Below are 20,868 nucleotides of genomic sequence, written 5' to 3' on the forward strand. Positions count from 1 at the left end.
TTAAAATAGGCGACCATCCGATTATGTACTGGTCATGTGAATACATGTCTAATTAATAATTTAAATAACATTTGGGGCCCAAAGAAGGACATGCAACAGGCAAATGTAGCTTTTACATAATGCGTCTTTAAAAGAAATTCACTTACATACTAGTCATTACAGTGTAGATTGTCGATGATCTCTCAAATTTATCTAATTTTGGTAAACATTTTTTTTACCGTCCTTAATTTGCTATCCGGTTTTGTAGAACCACGTACACATAATTAAGGTGTATATTTAGAATGTATGCAATCTTTTTTTTAAAAAAAATCTTTTAATTCGTTTATTATGTTTCTCAAATCACTATATAATTTCTCGATACATCCCTTGCCATATCGCGTATTTTTTATCTTGAAATTGTACATAACAATATTCCATTATTCAAGGGACTATATTTTCCTAAGATTCCTTTGTTTTTCTTCTTTTCTAACACAACACCAGAAACAAGTCTTTTGTGCCTAAATATAAAGTGCTGTTTTAAAAGGAATATCGGCATGCGAAACTATTGTAAATCCCAAAAGTTACCATTTCATCTGCTGCTGAAAATAAGTGTTCTATCAGGAACATTTTGGTTACAATACTATGAATATCAATGATGTAATGAACAGTGAGAAATATTAATAGAATGGTAACCAAATATTAGTGCTATTGTAAACATACACATATTTATTTTGCTTTTAGTAACAGTTCTGAAACAAATCGAAAACTAGAACTGTCATCACGAGTTTCACCGGCGTCCGCGCACTTTAGCGGACGTCATTCCCGTTTAACAGATTTCCATACGTGTTAAAAAAAATGGACATGGAATAACCATTTATCAATACATATTGAAGTGCGAAAACCTTACAAAGTGACTTATGATCATAGAGTTATATATAGAAACTCGAGTCCGCACTGATCACGTGACAGCGTGCTGACATGGGGCCTTGTCCGCCATGTTAGTTCCGGGGAGTTGACGCTGACGACAGTGACGACCATTAGATCTTTTAAATCGTGTTTTATAATCAATATGCCAGAAAGTTGCTGCTGTTTTGGCTGCTCAAACACCCGAAAAGGGGTAGTGGAATAGCGTTTCACAGGTTAGATTGATTTATCAACTGTACCTATCAAAAATCGGTCCATTCTTCTACTTATAGCACTGGGTTAGGGTCAAGCTCATTCCAATGTAAACGTCAATAGGCCTACTCAATAACAATCGAATTAATGTCATTAATTTGATGTGAAGACCTAATCTAAAAGTCATTTTAAAATAAAAGAAACCCTTTACTACTAAATCTTTATAAGAAACTTAAGATATATAATAAATTTTCATGTCATATTATTTTTCTAAACACAAACAAGTTCAGCTGAACAAGCGAAAACAAACAAATTAGCCTAATGAAGAATGAAATGGGGTTTAACGTCCTAGCGGGATAATGAAGACGGTCATACACCATACAGTGTGCTCTAAGGGGAATTTTGCCCGGACAGCAATTGAATTCCAACTAGCAAGGGTTCTTTGCGTGCACGCCAAGGTGTAGGCCTACACGGGACCTCGGTTTTTCGTCCCATCCGAACGAGACGCTGTCTATGCAATGCTCCCCGAAAACAAACACTCATTATTCAACCGCAACCTCACACAACTAGGCAATGGGCGCCTACACCCACCCCCCCTCGCCCACACACACAATTTGACACATTTAACACCTTTTTTAAACATATCTTCTAACTCGTAGGCCTATGTGTCATAGAGTCATCTGGCGGGGTTTCGATTCCCCGGATGTACGTGACAAGGAGTAGGGTCGCCTGTCCAACCTCGTAGGTTTTCTCCAGGTCCTACGGTTTACTCTCACTGCTAAAGACCCCTACGCGCAAGCGAATTATTGAAATAAAAAAAATTAAACCAGGGGAATTCCACGGTAACGGACGTACATTTTGAACTCACCATATTTTTTTACTTCCAATATTTTCTAACCACGAATAATTAACTGTTTGAGTTTTATATAGCATTAAAGACATATGATTTCAGTATCAATTGATATATAATTTAATTTATTCATGAACACTGGAAATAAATATTGGCTCTTCAAAGTATAGGTAACGGACATACAGAAATGAACAGTCACCATGATTTGCCTGCATGAACATAGTTTCAAAACTCTGTGAATTGTCTTGTGGAATTTAAAAGTTTTAATCCTTTTAAGAAATGGCACTAATACTACATGTGTACTGCATAATCACTTCTCACATTTGGATTCTTGTAACCCAGTAAATTAGAAATTATTGTGGTAACGGACGTACATATTTTCTGGTAACGGATGTTACCCATTACATTAGATATGTAAACTTACAAATAATCGGACTTATAGATAATAATAATAGTTAACTCATTTGAATTAATGGAGCAGTTACTTTCCTAAAAACATTACTCCTTGAATGAAATATTGTGACCCTAAAATTTTGGCAACGGACGTACATTTTTACACTAAAATTTTGGTAACGGACGTACAAACATCTATGAAACCCTAAGTAATTCAGAGAATTTTGGCAAATGTTTTCTTTTTACGGTCATAGTAACAAGAATGAATGATGTTATTAGCTTTAAATATGAGTTTTTGAACAGTTCCATCAAAATATGAATAAGAGAGATAAAATGTAAATATTTGGTAACATGAAATACTGTGAAAAGTAACGGACGTACATCTATGAAAACCCAAGTTATTCTGAGAATTTTTGCAAATCTTTTCTTTTTACAGTCATTATAGTAAGAATGGGTTATTATAGCTTTAGATATGAAGTTTTAAATAATTCCATATAAAAATATGAATGAGAGAAAAAAAAATGTAAATATTTGGTAACGGACGTTCATTCTCATAGTGATATTTTTCAATGTTGGTTACCTTCACAAAAATATATTACTTTTATATTTTAATGTTTAAATATTAAGTTTATATACATTGTCAGATAATTAACTAATGCCAAATCATTCATTATGAGCCAGAATAATCAAACAAACACAAAGTAAGAAAATACAATAGAATTATAAATTCGACATTTACAACGTAAACCTTGACACAAGACCAAATAAAAAAAATTGGAAGAGTCTCCACCCAAATTGAGATTTTTCTTCAAAATATGGATTATTTCCCACCATAAGACACTATTTTTGTCCACTTATCAACTAATTAAATTTTTCACCTAATTGTATTACTTTAGCGTGGAATTGCCCACCATATGCCATATGTTAGTCCCGAAATGACCTAGTTTGTGTCGAGTGGAATTTAAACCCCATTTCATTTCATAAATATTTTTTTCATTCTGGAAACATATTTCCTTTATTGTTGTTGTTGTTGTTCTAAAACTATTCATTTCTCTACAGGCCATTAATTTCTCTTCACTTTTTCAGTTCCACAAATTTCTAAAAATAATTAACAAATAAATAAATACCGGTAAATAGAAATACAAATTTTACGCAGGCTATTAATTTTTCTTCACTTTTCATTCCCTAATTTCCTAAAATAAAATAATTAACAAATAAATAAAAATACCGGTAGGCTACATATAATTCTGCGGGCTATTGATTTCTGTTCACTTTTATTGTTAAAAAACCCCATTCATTTCTCTACACTCTTTATTAATTAGTTCCATAAATTTCTAAAACAATTTAACAAATTTACTGTATAGGAATAATTATTGTGTACATTGCACTAATTTAAAAGATCAATATTTTTAATAAAAATTAAAAGAGAAAGCGAAGGTAAGTACAAGTAGGTAGACGCAGAGAAACTGCGGTCGAGATCGCTGACATGTCAAATTAAAATGTTCTATAACCTTTACTGTGGAAAGTGGAGCCCGGAGATAAGTCGGTCCATGGATCTTTAATATTATTTTTATTAAACAATACAAATTTGGGTGAGAAAATTTAAAAATTTAATATTTGTGCACATTTTAAAACAGTTTGACACAGATTGATTGATGCGATAACATAGTGAACATCCGGGTATTTACGTTCATACTCCCCGAAACTAACATGGCGGCCGTCGCTCCATCCCGGCACAAACCATTAACGTTGTAGTCATGGGGGTCACGTGATCAGTGCGGACTCTAGTTTCTATATATAACTCTATGCTTATGATATATCGGCCATAAGTTGGAGATTATTTTGTGATATCTGCCGGATTGTGTATGTGCATACAATTCGTCTGTTGCTGGGCAAATAACAAAGTTAAAAATTATTTTGTGACATCAACATGGTCGTATATTTGCATACTATTAATTTATGGAAGTAAATCTTTACATCAAATGTTTGTTTTAAAGGATAACCATATAGTTTTTTTGGGTTTTTTTTTTCAAAATCGCGTAACTTCCGATAATACTGAACATTTTGGATTGATTGGATTTGATGGCGGTTTGTATAAGGCATCAAATAGTAAAATGTCTATTAAACTATAAATACATGTGTTGTGGGCAAAACAACATAAATGGTTGCCCTTGAACAATTGCCTAGTTCTGGGTAATGACTCAAGTGAGAAATTATCTTTTGATGTATATATGTTCGTAAAAATACTATTTTAACCACAATGACGTTATTTTCGACGACCGATTGGTTACATCTAAGAAACATTCACAGAATGGTGCAAACTTTTATGAAAATCGAACAATCATTTATTCTTTTATGGGCATAAAAACTTGAAAAGTGATTCACACAAATTTGCCCTTGAAAATAGTTATGTTTCAGCCTTATGATCCAAATTGCAGTAAAACGAAATTCGAAAATCGGCTTCTGTCTTGCTCTGCTCATTTGCATTTTAACCGCCAAAATGGTCCCGAAAAGGTAAAAATTGCACGTTTTTCTAAGAATACCGTTAATTCTGGGCCAGTCGGTTACTTATTACCAAATTCATACGCTACAAGCGTTCGATATGTATTGACAGCTGATCAGTACATATATATATATATGTGTGTGTGTATGTGTGTTATGACGAAGTTTCGAGCAAACATTTTGAAAACTAAAACGTTTTCTAAAAATGCCACATCCCCCGACTTTGCTTTCAAACAGAACTATAAAGTCTCAAAAAACAAAATGCTGAATCATTTTATCGCGATACATTTATTCAAATTTAAATAAGGCCTAACCTTTTACACCAAATTACTTATTTCGGAGAATTCGGATGGTTCTGACATGTGCCGATTTTTCAAAAATGGCAACCAATTTTCGAGTCGGAGTATCTCCTGGAACAGATAGTAGTTCATCAAGTCTATCATTAACGTCTACCATTTCAGAGTTGGTTTTTTTTACCTTCACTTCATTTTCAAGTTGAACACCTCTATTTTCGAGACAACGTATGTGTTCTTTTAATTTTGATCCAACAAGATAGACTACTGCAATAGCCATTGTCTTGACCACTCTCTCATCTTGTATTGAAATAATCATCTGGTCAATAAAATTCTTACCTCCAGATTCAGTCATCCATTATATCCTCCCCAGCGAAAACGAAGTCTGGATCTTCAGATAAAGATACGCCTTTGGATTTCTTGATCTTTTCATGGGATGAACTTGAAAGTGACAGAAGAGGTTTCCGAAGAATTTCCATCCAAAATATACCAACTTGGTATACAAAGATATTATTATTTCCAGCAGAAAAAAAATCGGCGAGGGTAGTAGATTCTTATCTTGATAAGGTCCAACACGGCTAACACAAGCGGATATCGACTCAATAATATGATCATTACTATAAGAACAACTCACATCACCCCAACATTACTTTCATATAGTTAGTAGTTTTTAGCTAAATACACCCGATCTAATATTATTTACAGTTAACAATTATTCCAGACCACATCTAAAACATATGATTTATCAATCTATAACATCTTGTGTATGATCATATTTAGCGCATACATTCTCAGAAACTTAGTGCCCTATCGTCAGTAACTTCATACCACTGACCATCTTGTTCATTAGGTGAATGTCTTGACTACGGGCTAAGCTATTGATTCGGGATAAAAAATGAAAGGGAATGGGGTTTAACGTCCTACTGTTCTGCTCCTATACTGGACTAATGAAGACGGACATACGCCATACAGTGTGCTATGAGGGAAAATTTGCCGGACAACGGCACTATGGCCTGCTCTTATGTCGAATTCCAACTGCCAAGGGGAAACCACGTCGGAAAATCCCGATGAACTTTCTTATGGAAAGGTATCGCTGCCAATATTAAATGCTCTGCGACAATGTCGTTTCCATTGATTATAGGTAACAAGTACAAAGTCCTAATACCGATAATAATAAAGTCAAAATACCTCTAAGGCAAGATTTAAATGTAAAACGTCAAATGTTAAGTATTAAATGACAAAATGTTTTGTGGGAAAATGCTTTTTTTGACGTGTCTACATTTTACATTTCTCTCATTACATTTTACATTTGCGTTCTGCCACATCCCTTTTGTCCTTTGTTTATAACCGGACGACCTGGGTGCCTTTCTATATTCGCGCATATCGGACCGTAAATTACCGGATTATGGCCTCTGATTGTTCGGAAAATCGCGTTTTTTAACTTCTGGTCGCTCTAGAGGTCACAATTTTTATCCGATTTAATAATATATTATATAATAATTATATCAGTTCGAATATATCACCGCTACACCATTTCCTGTTCGTGAAAATAAACCGAAAATGTCCGACAAAATGACCGCTCCTTGTAAGCAAAAAGTGTTAAAGTGTGTAATTAGGGCCGGGCCAATCATGGTCGACTTCAAACGCCTGCCGATTCCTTATAGTGTGGTGTGACATGTCATCAAAACAGCTCCCGTAAGATTTGTATGCTAAAATTTATTATTTTTTGTGTTTTTTTTTGTTGTTGTTGTTTTGAGTTGATTAGGGACCAAGCTATCCAAAAATGTCGGGGAGGGGCATGTCAGAAATCGGGACCCATCTGAACGAAGACATGGCTATCTCCGCCAATAATTGTTGGATTTTCATGATCTGAAGTTCATTCTCGTGTTTTTTCATTATGCCGACCCCATCTATGATACACTTAAAGCGAATGAAAGTAGTTTTCATTGACTTCCGGTGGGAAATACCAATTTCCGGTGTCAAACTGGATCGATTTCCCCTTAAAGAAATCTATCATGCAGTCACCTTTTGGTCATTGTAATGTTCGTCGTAATGTTCGTCGCTTTGAAATGCATGGTGGACTTTTCAATGGTATCCAAAGTAAGAAGCTATTAAACAATACTAAAGCAGATGGCTTTGTTGACGTTGACGACCAGAAAATGCTCCAGGCACTCAAGGACTTTAGCAACGTCCGGCAGGCTTGTTTCGGCAACAAGTTGGATGATGGTTCTAATCAAGCGATAAAGTCTTTCCAATGTTCATATAATGAGCTAGGAATTCCAGTAACAAGCAAAAGTTCACGCTATACTTTCCCTAGATAATGTTCAATACCCGTGTACTATTTTTACCCTGCCGGCAACTCACCGGGGATGTGCTCTTGTAGGCCAGAGAGTTTCTGCATGTTTGATGTTTTCAGCCATAAAATAAATGTAGCCTGATTGGACTTCGCAGCTTATCTGGTGCTAACTGGAGATTTAATATTGTGGGCATTACAAAGAAAACATGGGTTAGTGCATACATGAATCTTGATGGTGATGACCCTGTTATCATCTGTTTCAAAGAGCTTGGAGAATGTATCATCCATCTCAACTGAGCTGGTGAATGGTGACTTGCCTTCGCAGTTCAAGGAATTGGAGAGATCTGGCTGCTAAGTCTACTCTTTGTCTGTACCATTAAACCTACCAACACTTAGATGGCAATTGTTCAGTTCAGAAAACTTGGAGTAAGAGATGCTTCCACCGACTCATGCTGCATTGTTGCCTCATATCACAGGAACAAAGTGCACCGCGATACGCGACAAGTCGTACCTAACCAGATCCTTGAACCTTCCCGCCATTCAACAAAAGCGGCTGCTAGTTGGAAAAGGGCATTTATGTTTCTGTGCCGAATTTTGATCTGCCTGCCCCTCGTGCTGCAACTGAACTCACAAAATGTAGATGTAAAACAGGCTGCACGGAGCGATGCAGTTGCCGCAAAAATGGACTACCTTATACATGTCTCTGCACGTGTTTTGATAGGGGGAGTACCAATTTGATCATGGGTGTAAGAGGACGAGGGTGATGACTAACTGATGTAGTGAACCGCATTGTATTTATTTCCTAGATAGGGTCTTTGTTTTTGATATCAAACTTGTTTACTTGTTACAAATGTCAAAGTGTCTTGAATCTCATGACAGAACATTCCAGTCACTCAAAAGTGATCACATGAATCATTTTACCATGCTTCAAAAGCCAAAAAAAGTGGTAGGCTGAGACACCGGAAATTGGTATTCCCCACCGGAATTCAATAAGGACTACTTCCATTCGCTTAAAGTGCATCATAGATGGTGTCGATTTCATGAAAAAAAAACCACCAGAATGAACTTCAGATCATGAAAATCCAAAGATTATTGGCTGAAGTCAATCAGTGTTTGACACGGAATTTCCACGAGAAGTCAATGGAAACTACTTCCAATCGCTTTAAGAGTATCGTAGATGGGGTCAGCATGATGAAAAAACACGAGGATAAACTTCAGATCATGAAAATCGAACCATTATTGGCGGGGATAGCCATGTCCTCGTTCAAAGGGGTCCCGGGGTCGGACAATTTTTGGATAGCTTGGTCCAACATCAACCCAAAACAACAAAAATCTATTTACGAATTTGGTTGATGACCTAAATAAAAATTGCGGATTATATACCAATTATCGTCTATTACGCCACTATAATAACTCTTTTTCATACATGACATAACTCTATTGACTAAATACATGATGTACTTCAATTTGAGGGTTTTCTCTTGTAAAACCCCTGTTTACGAGATATATCTGTACCTACCTGCATCTATTAACTATTTTCAATATTGCTAGGTCACCAATCGAAAACGCCGAAATTGTAAAGGTCAGTTACCCCCCTTTGACCTACTCGCCACTAACACCACTTCCGGTTCTATTATTTTGAGCAGTATTTCCATAAAACTTAAACAAGGCTTCGTGGGAGGAGGCGGAACTGATCCAGGCAGGTACAGATATCTCATAAGCAGGGGTTTTACAAGAGAAACCCCCAGTTTATATCACAATCTGTACCTAGGGAGGGGGGGGGGACCTACCAACAAATAGATATTCTCCAAAAAATATATTATACTCAAATTTTAACCACATGTAAATCTGTGACTAAACTTTCTTCTGTTTAGATGACACTAAAAAATAGCTGCAAGCGAAAGATGCTTCTGTGAAGTAAGCACATCTTTCAGATAGAAAGTAGTAAGGGTATTTTCTGATGCGGAATGAGCTGCTTTCAGTGTTTCATCTAATGGAGCTCTATCAAACAGTGCCTAAGATGTTGACATCTTTCTAGTATCATGTGCTCTGTTCACTGGTAAATCCCAGCCGTTTGCTTCATTTAAATACTTTAGCATGCCAACAATCCATCGCGATAACGAAGATTTGGCAGTTGGCTTGTGATAACCATCTTGATATGTTATGTATAGTTAAGACTCATAAGACCTTAAATCCTTAGTACGATCAACATAAGTGTTTAATAAGGGGTGGGACCCTACCATCTAAAAATTCTGCAGGGGTGTATCTTGGGCGAAATTAATTGAAAAAAAAAACGATTTTGGCATATTTTTTTGTTCTATCTCGATTTTTTCGCTCGGGTAATTGGCATTTTTTTTTTTTTAAAAATGGCGGCCAAAAATTCATTTTTCGAGAGTTTTGTCCTCGAATGGACCAGATATGTGTCCCAATATGTCTTTTAATAGGTTTTCGAGTATGTCGAGTTCATAAAATTATACTCCAAGGTAGATATGTGGTCCAATATGTCTTCGAATATGCAGAGTTTAACAAATTATACTCCAACGTGTTCCGAGCAACGGCGGCCATCTTGGATCCAATATTGTTTTTGACACAAATCAAAGATTTCCCTCATTTTCGAGCATTTTTTCTTATTTAGTTCCTATTTAGGCGAATTTAACTGTGGCCAGGAAATTCTTTTCCGATTTCTTTACATTTTTACTGCTTTTGAACATAGTGCCCATTTCCATTTACGCTGTTTTTCTTGATCGTCACGATATTTTTCTTCAAGTGCGTCTCGATACGTGACATTCCACCATATGTTTTCAATTTATTGTCCAAACGGGCGGAATTCGACTCACAGCCAAGGTTTGTGAGAAAGAGCTATTTGCATTTTCTGGACTTGAGAATCGCTATCATCACTGCTTACGAAGTAGTTCAATTCAGCCAATTGCCTCTTCAGCACTTCACATATTTCCCCCAAGACAGCACCATTCAGTTGACCTTTACCAGTAGATGTTTTCTGGAAGTAAGTATACAACTTTTCGAGTTCTGGTAGCTTTTTTTCGAATAACTTTTTCACAACTGCCCGGTTTCGCATCATTTCTGAGCCGCGTTTGTCGATCCCAAGTAAATCCATAACCGGAAATATGGTATCACCAATTAGAGAATATACTTCTGCACACAACTGAAACCATTCGTCCTCAATAAAAGCTGACACGGCCAATACAAGACGGTTTGAGTTACTGTCTACTACGCTTTCAAAAAAAATACCTATGTCACTTTTGTTTCTTAAGTATAATTTTGCGATGCGCCCGAATCTGTTAGGAACGCAACCTTTGAATATCTTGCTCTCCTCACTGCCATTAACTTCAAGTCGCTCTTTAAATTCAGCATACAATGAGACCGAGTAATATGCATGACTCGACGATAACAGTTTGGTGATTGCGATTTGGCCAACTGTGAAGACACCAGAAGATGAGTTTTTGAGACTTTTATCACAGTCAATTAAATATTCTAGCCAAGATGGCGGCCGTTGCTCGAAACATACTGGAATATATTTTTTTGGACTCGGCATCACCAAAAACATAATAAAAGACATATTGGATCACGTATCTACCGCATGCAGCATAAGAAGAACATTTGGCCAAGATAGAACAAAAAATTTGCCAAAATCGTTTTTTTTTTCCAATCAATTTCGCCTAAGAAACATCCCTGCAGATTGTTTTTGAGTTATTTTGTCCCATCCCTAGTTGAATGTCCTACAGGGACATAACAACAAATCTTTAGGATCAGAAGCCAAGTTATTGAATTTAGGAATGTAGATGAAAGTCCAAGTTTTACCTATTCGTTGTTTTGTCAATGTAATTCACCAACTCTAGATGCCGAAGCAAGAGCAACTAAAAAGCTGTCTTCCATGTTAAAAATGTTAACCGAATGTAAATCCCAGTTAGGAATAAGGTTCCGACATGGGTGTGATGCATTAAATGACTTTCACTAGTTTTGATAAATCTGGATTAGTGTTAACTGTACCATCCCTGCTGTCAACAAAACCTTTATGAAAATACGCAGTAGCCGAACAATAACCCATAATGGTGTTATATTGACATCCTTTCGTCTTATGAAGATAAACAGAGGCAGAACTTGCACTAATTTTCTTAGATTTGCAGTATTCTCTAAAGACTGAAATTCTACTATAATAGAGTCTTCTAGTTGGAGGTCTTGTAGCGCCTTCAATGACATTGGCAGCTAATGAAGAACATTTGGCCGAGATAGAACCAAAAATTTGCCCAAATCGTTTTTTTTTTCAATCAATTTCGCCTAAGAAACATCCCTGCAGATTGTTTTTTTTTAGTTATTTTGACCCATCCCAAGTTTAATGTCCTACAGGGACATAACAACAAATCTTTAGGATCAGAAGCCAAGTTATTGAATTTAGGAATGTAGATGAGAGTCCATGTTTTACCTATCCGTTGTGTTGTCAATTTAATTCACCAACTCTAGATGCCGAAGCAAGAGCAACTAAAAAAGCCGTCTTCCATGTTAAATTTTTTAACCCTGCTGAAGATAAGGGTTCAAATGGAGGATCACACAATTTCCAAAGAACCGAAGGTAAATCCCAGTTAGGAATAAGGTTCCGACATGGAGGTGATGCATTAATAATGACTTTCACTAGTTTTGATAAATCTGGATTAGTGTTAACTGTACCATCCCTGCTGTCAACAAAACCTTTATGAAAATACGCAGTAGCCGAACAATAACCCATAATGGTGTTATATTGACATCCTTTCGTCTTATGAAGATAAACATAGGCAGAACTTGCACTAATTTTCTTAGATTTGCAGTATTCTCTAAAGACTGAAATTCTACTATAATAGAGTCTTTTAGTTGAAGGTCTTGTAGCGCCTTCAATGAAATTGGCAGCTAATGACAAAATACACGACAAACAGTGGTAACGGGTGTCCGGAAGATTAAGCTTATCCTGCTATAAGTATTAACCAATTTATATGCTTCTGTCGTTTTAATCGGTTCCAAAGACCGGATAGTTTCTTCTGAAAGGAATGACCTCCCCACCCTGAGTTGCTTGCATCCGCCCAAATTGGGAATTGATTCCGATAACCTGCAAAAGGAATACCCTGAAAGAACACATCCTTCCTCTTCCACCATTGGAGATGGAAACGAAAAGCGTGCGAAATTGAAACCATCTTCAAATGGCTCTCTGAATATGGTATCCATTGAGCCAAAAGGTAGAACTTCATTGGGCGCATGTGAAGCCTGACCCATGGAATAAGGTCGATACATGCTGCCATGAGTCCCAGTAACCGTAAAAAGACATAAGCTGGCAAATGATTGTTGTCTAGAAAAAGAGAAATCATTTCCTGAAATTTATTGTAGCATTCCTGTGTTTTTATTCGGGCCTTCAGAAGATTTTGCTGAATGGTTTTCATTAGCCAGTCGACCAGATAAAGGAATATATTGATGGTGCTGTCTTGGTAAGTAGCTTCCTACTACTGACATTATCTTTTTAAGACGCGTTGGGCTACGGCTAGGCCGAGCGACATTGTTGCAAACAGGTAATGATTTCCGCCCACACAAAATCGAAGAAATTATCTGTGGGGACGAAAAATACGAATTAGACGATACGCGTCTGTCAAATCTAACGAAGGTACTCATTCGCCTTGATATAGTGCTTAAATTATTGAACGCATCGTCTCCATCTTGAAATGAGGTACGTTGTACATTTAAATACAGGTTGAGAAAACGTAGATTCAAAATTAGCCGTAAACATCCGTCATTTTTTGGAACAATGGAGAAAGTGCTGTAATACCCCTTTCCTACTTGGCTTGGGGGAACAGACTCTATAGCAGATTTTTCTAGAAGACTGCTTACTTCTTCCAAAATAACCAATGTTTTAGTATCCTGTAAAGGAGTATACCTTACCCCTGTTTCTGGAGGAATCTTCAAAAAAAAAAAATACTCATCCGAAGAACGTTTCCGACCACATCCAAAACCCACTGATTCTTTGTGATCGTTTCCCATGCTGGGTAAATTAAAGAAACTTTTCCCCCTACCTGCAGGGTCGAGCAATTTGACTTCAGGCTAAAAGTAATTATCGGCGGTGAAACTCCGCCTTCTTTCCCCTATAGTTAGAAAATCCTAGTCGCTTTGGTCTCTCGGTAACATTAGAAGCATAACTATTACCATAACCCTCAAAAGAATGCCTAAAGTTTTCAGAATACTCAATCTGTTTATATTTGGCATTAGAATGAGCAGATTTGTTAGGATGATCCTGGGGTGCCGCTCTTCTCCTATCAAAGGCACGAGTACTAGATGAAGTCTTAGACACATTACCCGAAAATTTTGATTTTGCAGAATTTGCTAACAAATGCAGAAATTACTTAGCATCGCTGATGTTCTCAGCACTGGAATGTAACAGTTCTGAGAATTTACCACAATATAATTTAGGTTCAAGAAGTCTGTCTTCAGTAGCGGAGTTTCTTAAATGAAATTCATTAAGATAAATCGCCCTTCTGGCAAACATAGAATTTACTCGTATTCTTGAAGTAAGATCAGCCATAGAGTGGAGAAGATCTAAAAGAGCTTGCAAAGCTTGAGTCCTTGCATCCTCATCTGCAAGACCACCTAGATAAGAAACAATCAGCGACCCGTATGGACATTCTCTCAATAAAAGTCTAGCTTCAGTGTCTATCTTAATAAAGTCACTGTTACGAGTACGGGCCTGTTTATTTTGTAATTTGACCCTTTTACCCGGAGAAGCATTGGTAAAAGGAGACTTACTAGAAGACTGAGAAGAAAATCCTTCAGCTATATTTTCAGCAAGATGTGGAGTGTAACAACACTGTCTAAAGTGATAAGTTGACACCGTAGAACGAGAATCATCAGCTGACCTATAAGCTCGAAATTTTCGTTAGAAACTTCATCGTCCACATCGTGTAAAGATTCTAAAATATGTAATTACCACATTCTAGATTTGGACCATTGGTCAGTCAAAAGTCGTCCAGAAATGTAAGACTATGCCCTTCTGTCTTTGAATCACCCATACAATCATTGTCAAGGGCTTCAGCCATTTTGCGAACAAACCCATCGCATTCTGTCATATGAATCCTAGAATCATTGACATCGGAAGTGGGTTCATGTAAATTGTCAAAATTAGATGATCTACCATTACTAATATTGTCTGAGCCCGCAAGATTCAGAGCTTGGTCGTTCAGCTCGTTCTGTACCGAAACATCATCATTTACAGAGCTTGAATCTAAATCCTTACGATTTGAATTAAACTCATCATACCTTCTTTTAGACTGTTCAACATTTCTCAAATGTGAGGGCTGGTTGGTATTACAATTTTGTTGTAGATAAGTTCTTAGAAAAGTCTTCCAACCTTTTATCCATAGCTTCAGTGAATGCTTTCATGACAGTTTGAACATACTAGAACCTAATTTACTGTTAGCTGAACAATTCTGAGAATTGGGAACAGTTGGAATAAGAGAAATAGAATCCCTAATATCAGAAGGACCCTTATTAAGACGCAGGTCAGAAGATAAGAAACCAGAGTCCTGATCATCAACAACTAGGGAGACAGACGTGACAGGGTTTAACCCCTTTAAGGAACCTGAAGGTACTGTGGCAGATTTGTTACTGGCCTTAGATCTAACCCGCGTCCTTCCAATCATCATTAAAACTGTTGACCATTTGTTTTGTGTCCACAGCTCACAAATGGAACAGACATTATCCCGGCCACAATTGCGATGCCGCCAACATTTTAGATGATCATCTATTACATTCATCTCCCTTCCACAATCGGAACAGGATTTAAAGTTATTTGAAGATGACTGAAACATTTTAGAATCGTCACAAACGAGCGTAAGCCTCCGATGAAAAACGCCACGTGAATTTTCCAAAACTTCGGCTTCGGTTAACAGCGCTAAAAGAAGCTGACACAACTTCTAGCGGTCGTAAATACTTACCTAAGATAATAAAAAAAACACAAATAAATAAGAAAAGAAAGTTATTCTTTCGATAAAGTTATTCTCCCGTGTGTAAAAACACAACCAGAAAATAATGGCGTCCGAAAAATAATTGAACCGTAAGTGGTATTAGTGGTGAGTAGGTCAAAGGGAGGTAAGTGGCGTTTACAATTTCGAACGTGTTCGATTGGTGACCTAGGAATATTGCTAATAATTAATAGGTGCAGGTAGGTACAGATAGTGATATATAAACTCAATGATTATGTGTGGGTCGGAGACCAGGCAAAATTCGAAATGGCGGCTAAAATACGAATTTTCCGCCCAAGATTCCCCATTTATTGTCTTATTACACTACTATAATTAATGCTAAATAAACCTTCTCTACATTATATTCATTATCATTTGCTTGAAAACGTTGAGAGAACCCTCAACGAAACGTCGCTTTAATTAAAATAGTAATTGTGTTCCATATTATGTTTTTGTATTACGTATGTCAATTGCTAAATGCCGCTCAAAGAAGATATTCGTCATCAATATGGAGATGAGGCAGTGAAATCAGTGAATTTAATTGGTAAATAAGAAGGTAAATATATCAAAGCAAATAACAATCTGACGTTTCTGTTACGATTAATTAGTTGTTACTTGTTTTTTTTTATATAAACCTTCTGTACATTATTTTCATTATCATTTGCTTGAAAACGTTGAGAGAAACGTTTATTAAAATAGTAATTGTGTTCCATATTATGTTTTTGTATTATTATAGCTTTATTAATAACTAAATATGTAATTTGCTTCAATTTCCTCATCAGTTCATTGATTTGGTGTGGGTCGGATACTAGGCAAAATTCGAAATGACGCTCAGATTCCCCCCCCCCCCTCACGCTTTTTTTCTTTTTTTTAAAGAAGGGAATGATACCAAAAAAGTGTACATTAACGACTTATTGTCCACCGATTGAGAAAAAAAAGATGAAGAAAAGTCCTTTGAACAACAAAAATATGATTAACATTCAAAACCATACGACGATGATGTCATAAATCGTTGTCATAGCAATCCTCTCCTCCATTATGACGTAATTCTTGTTCATCATGCAGGAGGATCGTAAACATAAGAATTCTGACGTAAAGGACTTGAATGGTGAAATATGTCGCAAGCAAGATGTTTTTGTTTCTCTAATTACAATCGGGAAAATTCGTGATGGGAAGACAGCTTCTTTTCTATCGTGTTTCAAAGAGTCGGAAAAATGCTAGCCTAGTCGTTGCTAGAGAACTTAAAACTTTTAATAAAAGATTGAATACAGAAAAATGTTTATCCGAGAAATGAAAAGGCTGTAACCAGAAAATTTAAGGCGGATTATGAACTGTTTTGCCATCTTCGCAAGTAACCAAGACTGAGCAAGTAACGGAATTCAATGAAACTGTGACCAGGAATGTTTTTGACATTCGTGCGACGAGTAAAGTCTATGAGAAACAGCTAGAAGTTGAATACAGTGTGCTCATGAAGGCAGAGAGCGTGTCTTTTTATAATGATAATTGACATGGTGTTTATGTAGCAGTATGTTCAAATATTGTGCCGCGAAACTGGGCATAGAAACGGAACGCGGAACGGGAACAAGCTGCGGAGGGACACCAATCGGCAATGGATCAAAGTTTATGTATCGACGACGAGAACAACACCCAAAGGACGTCAGACTCTGAAAGTACTGATGGGTCATTCTCAAAAAAGTGGCAAATTGAACGAAAAAAATGTCTTCAATTTTTTCACCTAATAATTACTTGATTATCATAAAATTTATTTATTAATGTGTTGAAACAACATTTTATCTAACAGAAAAAAATTATTCAACCATATTTACTCCAAAAATAGACCTTTCGCGATCTAATATACGTGTTAAATGTCCTTACCGCGTTACCATGTCCAACTTTGGATTCCAAAAGTTATGTATATTTTTCCTAAATGTTTGGAAACTGTGAATGTTAATCCCCATGCATATCAATTCATACTATATTGGTCTATTTCCATACAAAGTCCTGGGTTTCTAGCGGTTTTAATGTAGCCGTGAGGAGAGCCTCAATGCGTGTCCTGATTTTCTGTTTCAAAATGTCTTTACCGTTACCGCGCTGTGTGTTTCACAGATATCTCAACTTTATTCAGCAAGGCTATTTTAAACCTGAAGGTCAAGGTCTTTCTCAGCCATAAAAGTTTACCAAGGAGGGAATTTCAAAGGTAAGAATCATAATTTTCACATGTCTGGGAAATAGTTTGTCTTTACCGTTACCTGAAATAATGAGGCAAAGAAGGGGGGAATATTATAAATAATAATATATTAGATAAGATAACTGGTATTCTTCAAAATAAGGAAGAAAAAGATGAGTATATATATGTTTATATAATAAAGCAAAATGTGTCTTTACCGTTACTACTCGATGTCTTTACTGTTACCTTTTTCGGTAACGGTAAAGACAGTTGTTGGAACGGTAAAGACTTGTCCACTTACAAGTTGGACTGTGTGTGCTGGGGACCACCTGGATGGGCTAGATAACTAGCTAGAATGATGTATAGCATTATATTTTCATTTTTACCGTGCATGACGATTGTGCCAATGGCAGCCACCCCCCCCCCCCCCAATTTGCTTAATTGAAAGATAATGAACAGAAACATCTTTATTTTTCAGATACCGTAAACGTAAAGAACTGGGCAAAATCAAAGATATCACAAAGATGTCAGAAAGAGAGAAACGATTGCAGCGAAATACTTGGCGCAAATGTAAGCGAGAACACCGCCGTAACCATAATGAAACAGTCACAGAACCTTCATCTCTAGAACTACTCACTCCAGAGCCTACCCCGCCAAGACAACTTCCGGAAAATATTGAACAAGCAGGTCCATCGCATCAAAAAAGGGCGGGAAGGAGAAAAATACGCCGAGAAGATAAAATGGCTTACAGAACCATCAATAAATTACAGGATAAAGTAAAAAAAAAACTCGAGAACAAGATAAAAAAATACCAACGTCAAGTCAAGAAAGTATCACTGCCAGTGAAGGATGATATGGACCGCATTATAAATGATGGTGGAAAAGCAGCCTCACCTGGCACCAGAGCTGCGAACTTAATACATTCAAGTAGTCAGGCAACGATCAAGCGTCAGTTACTTTTCGGATACTGTTTGGCTGACCAAGGGGCCTCTACAATGGGTAAATCAAAAAGTACCAAAAGGAAAAGGACCATACATAAACTGATCGGCCAAAAGTTACTTCGAAAGTATCGACTCTTAGATGTAGCCAGACGCCAACTTAAAGCGAGTCGATCTGTAATAAAAAAGAGAGTGGACGACATACTAGATGAAAATGTAATTTCAAAAAGACCTCTGTCTTATGTCAGTAATCTTGTAATCGAATTCTACTTACGGGATGATGTTACGACCCCAGCTGCAGGCAAAAAAGAGACCATCACCAAAAATGGAGAAAAACGTGTGAAGCGTTACATGCAAGACACAATGGAAAATTTACACAAAAGATTCCTCTCAGAACATCCTAACAACATCACATCGTATGCCCAATTTTGTCGCCTACGGCCTTTCCATGTGGTGGCCCCACGTCTCTCACAGAGAGATACGACAGCGTGCAAGTTGCATGCGAATGTTGATCTCATGGCGAAAGTCCTCAAAGAAAACGGTGCTTTGCCCTCACTACTTTCTCTCAATGAAATCTGTGCACAACTAGTATGTGATGAAAATAGTTACGACTGTGCATATGGGCTTTGTCAGGAATGCCCCCGAATGACAGTAGATTCTTTGGCCATACTACCTCTTCCCGAGCTCTCGAAGAAAGTTGAATACTTCGCATTCGTACAGAAAACTGAAACGCGCCAAAGTACTAACGGAAAAAAGTTGAAACTTAGAATCCATCAGAAGGAAAAGGTCATTTCTACTCTAGGTGAAATCCTACAAAGTTTTACCTATTCCTTACATCAACTGGTTCCGCACCAGTTCCGCGTCAAACACCAGTGCAACGAGATTAGAAAGCTAAAGAATTCCATAAATGAAAACGAAGCAGTAATACAATGTGACTTCTCAGAAAACTATGAGGCAAAACTGCCTCATGAGATAATGTCCATGCATTTTGGTGGTTCTAAAAAGCAGATTTCCCTCCACACGGTACATGTAACCCAATCAGAAGCCGTGAAATGCTACTGCACTGTGAGTGACTATGTCCGCCATACAGCCCCTGGGATCTGGGCCCATTTGGAGCCAGTCCTAGTTGAACTGGTCAACTCCGGTATTGACACAATAAACTTCATTTCTGATGGTCCATCGTCGCAGTATAAAAACCGATATAATCTTTTCCTCATGTCCAATATCCCATTCGATTTAGGATTCAAAGCCGTGACCTGGAATTACCTCGAATCCGGGCATGGGAAGGGGCCCGCAGATGGGATTGGCGCGGCCATCAAAACGGCGGCTGATAGATTGGTGGTTCACGGTATAGATACACGAATGCTGATGAACTCCTAGATGCTATGGAGAGCCAAACAACTATCAAGATGAGCAAAATAGATCCAGACAGAATGGACTTTTTCAAACAAAGCTTGGAAAAACAGACCATCCCATCTGTCAAAAAATGCACTGAGATTCACCAAGTTGTATCCACCAAAAAGTCCCATCTCATTCATCGTGTGTTGTCGTGTTTTTGTACTGTTGGGGATTGTCTGAAGAATTGCTTCAAGCCGGTCGTGATGGCAATGACACAGGACTCGGATAGCGAAAGCGAAGATATGGAGATTGAGTTTTCAGCCAGCGACGAGGATACGCACGTACCAACTCCACGTGAGAATTTTGAAAAGACTTTAACAGCCATCGAACTAGAACTATTCCGACGACGTCTAGATGAAGGTTATGATATTGAGCTCTCGATGAGAGACATAACGAACATGTCGCCAGAAGACATCAGCCGGGGGTGCAAATTTAAAGTCTGGTGGTCTTTGGCGGTTGATGAGCGGGGTTATATCGGTCCCAGGCAGTCACCAACCGAAATTGTGCCCCATCTTCACTCCTACTACTCGGTCATGTTTACTAAAGGTAAAAAGAAATTGTTCTACATTGGCCGAGTGATAGCAACCCAACCACTCCGATTGAAATATCTGGAGCGTGTTGGATCCCGAGACCTTTACAGATTTAACTGGCCAGGGCGTGACGATATTCAAGAAACTGAAGACACCTGTTTCTTTTTGACTGAGGTCAATTTTAATGACCTCCCTCCATTCATTCTAGATGAACAACAGCTCGAAAAAATACGAAATCATCCACTACTGAAGTAAATATTTTCAACACCAACTTCAACTGCCTACAATACCTAATCCCAATCTAGTCGCTGTACTGTCAGCTTTAACATGTTGTTCGATCGTGAATGATTTAATTGTCGTTTCGGCAATTCTGGACCGAGTCTGTTTTCTAGATTCAATTGAGAAGATCTGCTCAAAA

At 37.4% G+C, this 20,868-nt stretch overlaps 1 long non-coding RNA gene across 1 annotated transcript in view; it reads left to right on the top strand.

The window, feature by feature from the left end:
- Positions 1 to 20,868, top strand: part of LOC126827040 (uncharacterized) — a 98,151-nt gene that overhangs the window by 61,094 nt on the left and 16,189 nt on the right. The window contains exon 2 of the long non-coding RNA XR_008787949.1: positions 12,800 to 12,897. This is a non-coding gene — a long non-coding RNA (uncharacterized LOC126827040). The remainder of the gene's footprint in view (positions 1 to 12,799; positions 12,898 to 20,868) is intronic.

Source organism: Patella vulgata, chromosome 1, assembly GCF_932274485.2.
Source record: "Patella vulgata chromosome 1, xgPatVulg1.2, whole genome shotgun sequence".
Lineage (NCBI taxonomy): Eukaryota > Metazoa > Mollusca > Gastropoda > Patellidae > Patella > Patella vulgata.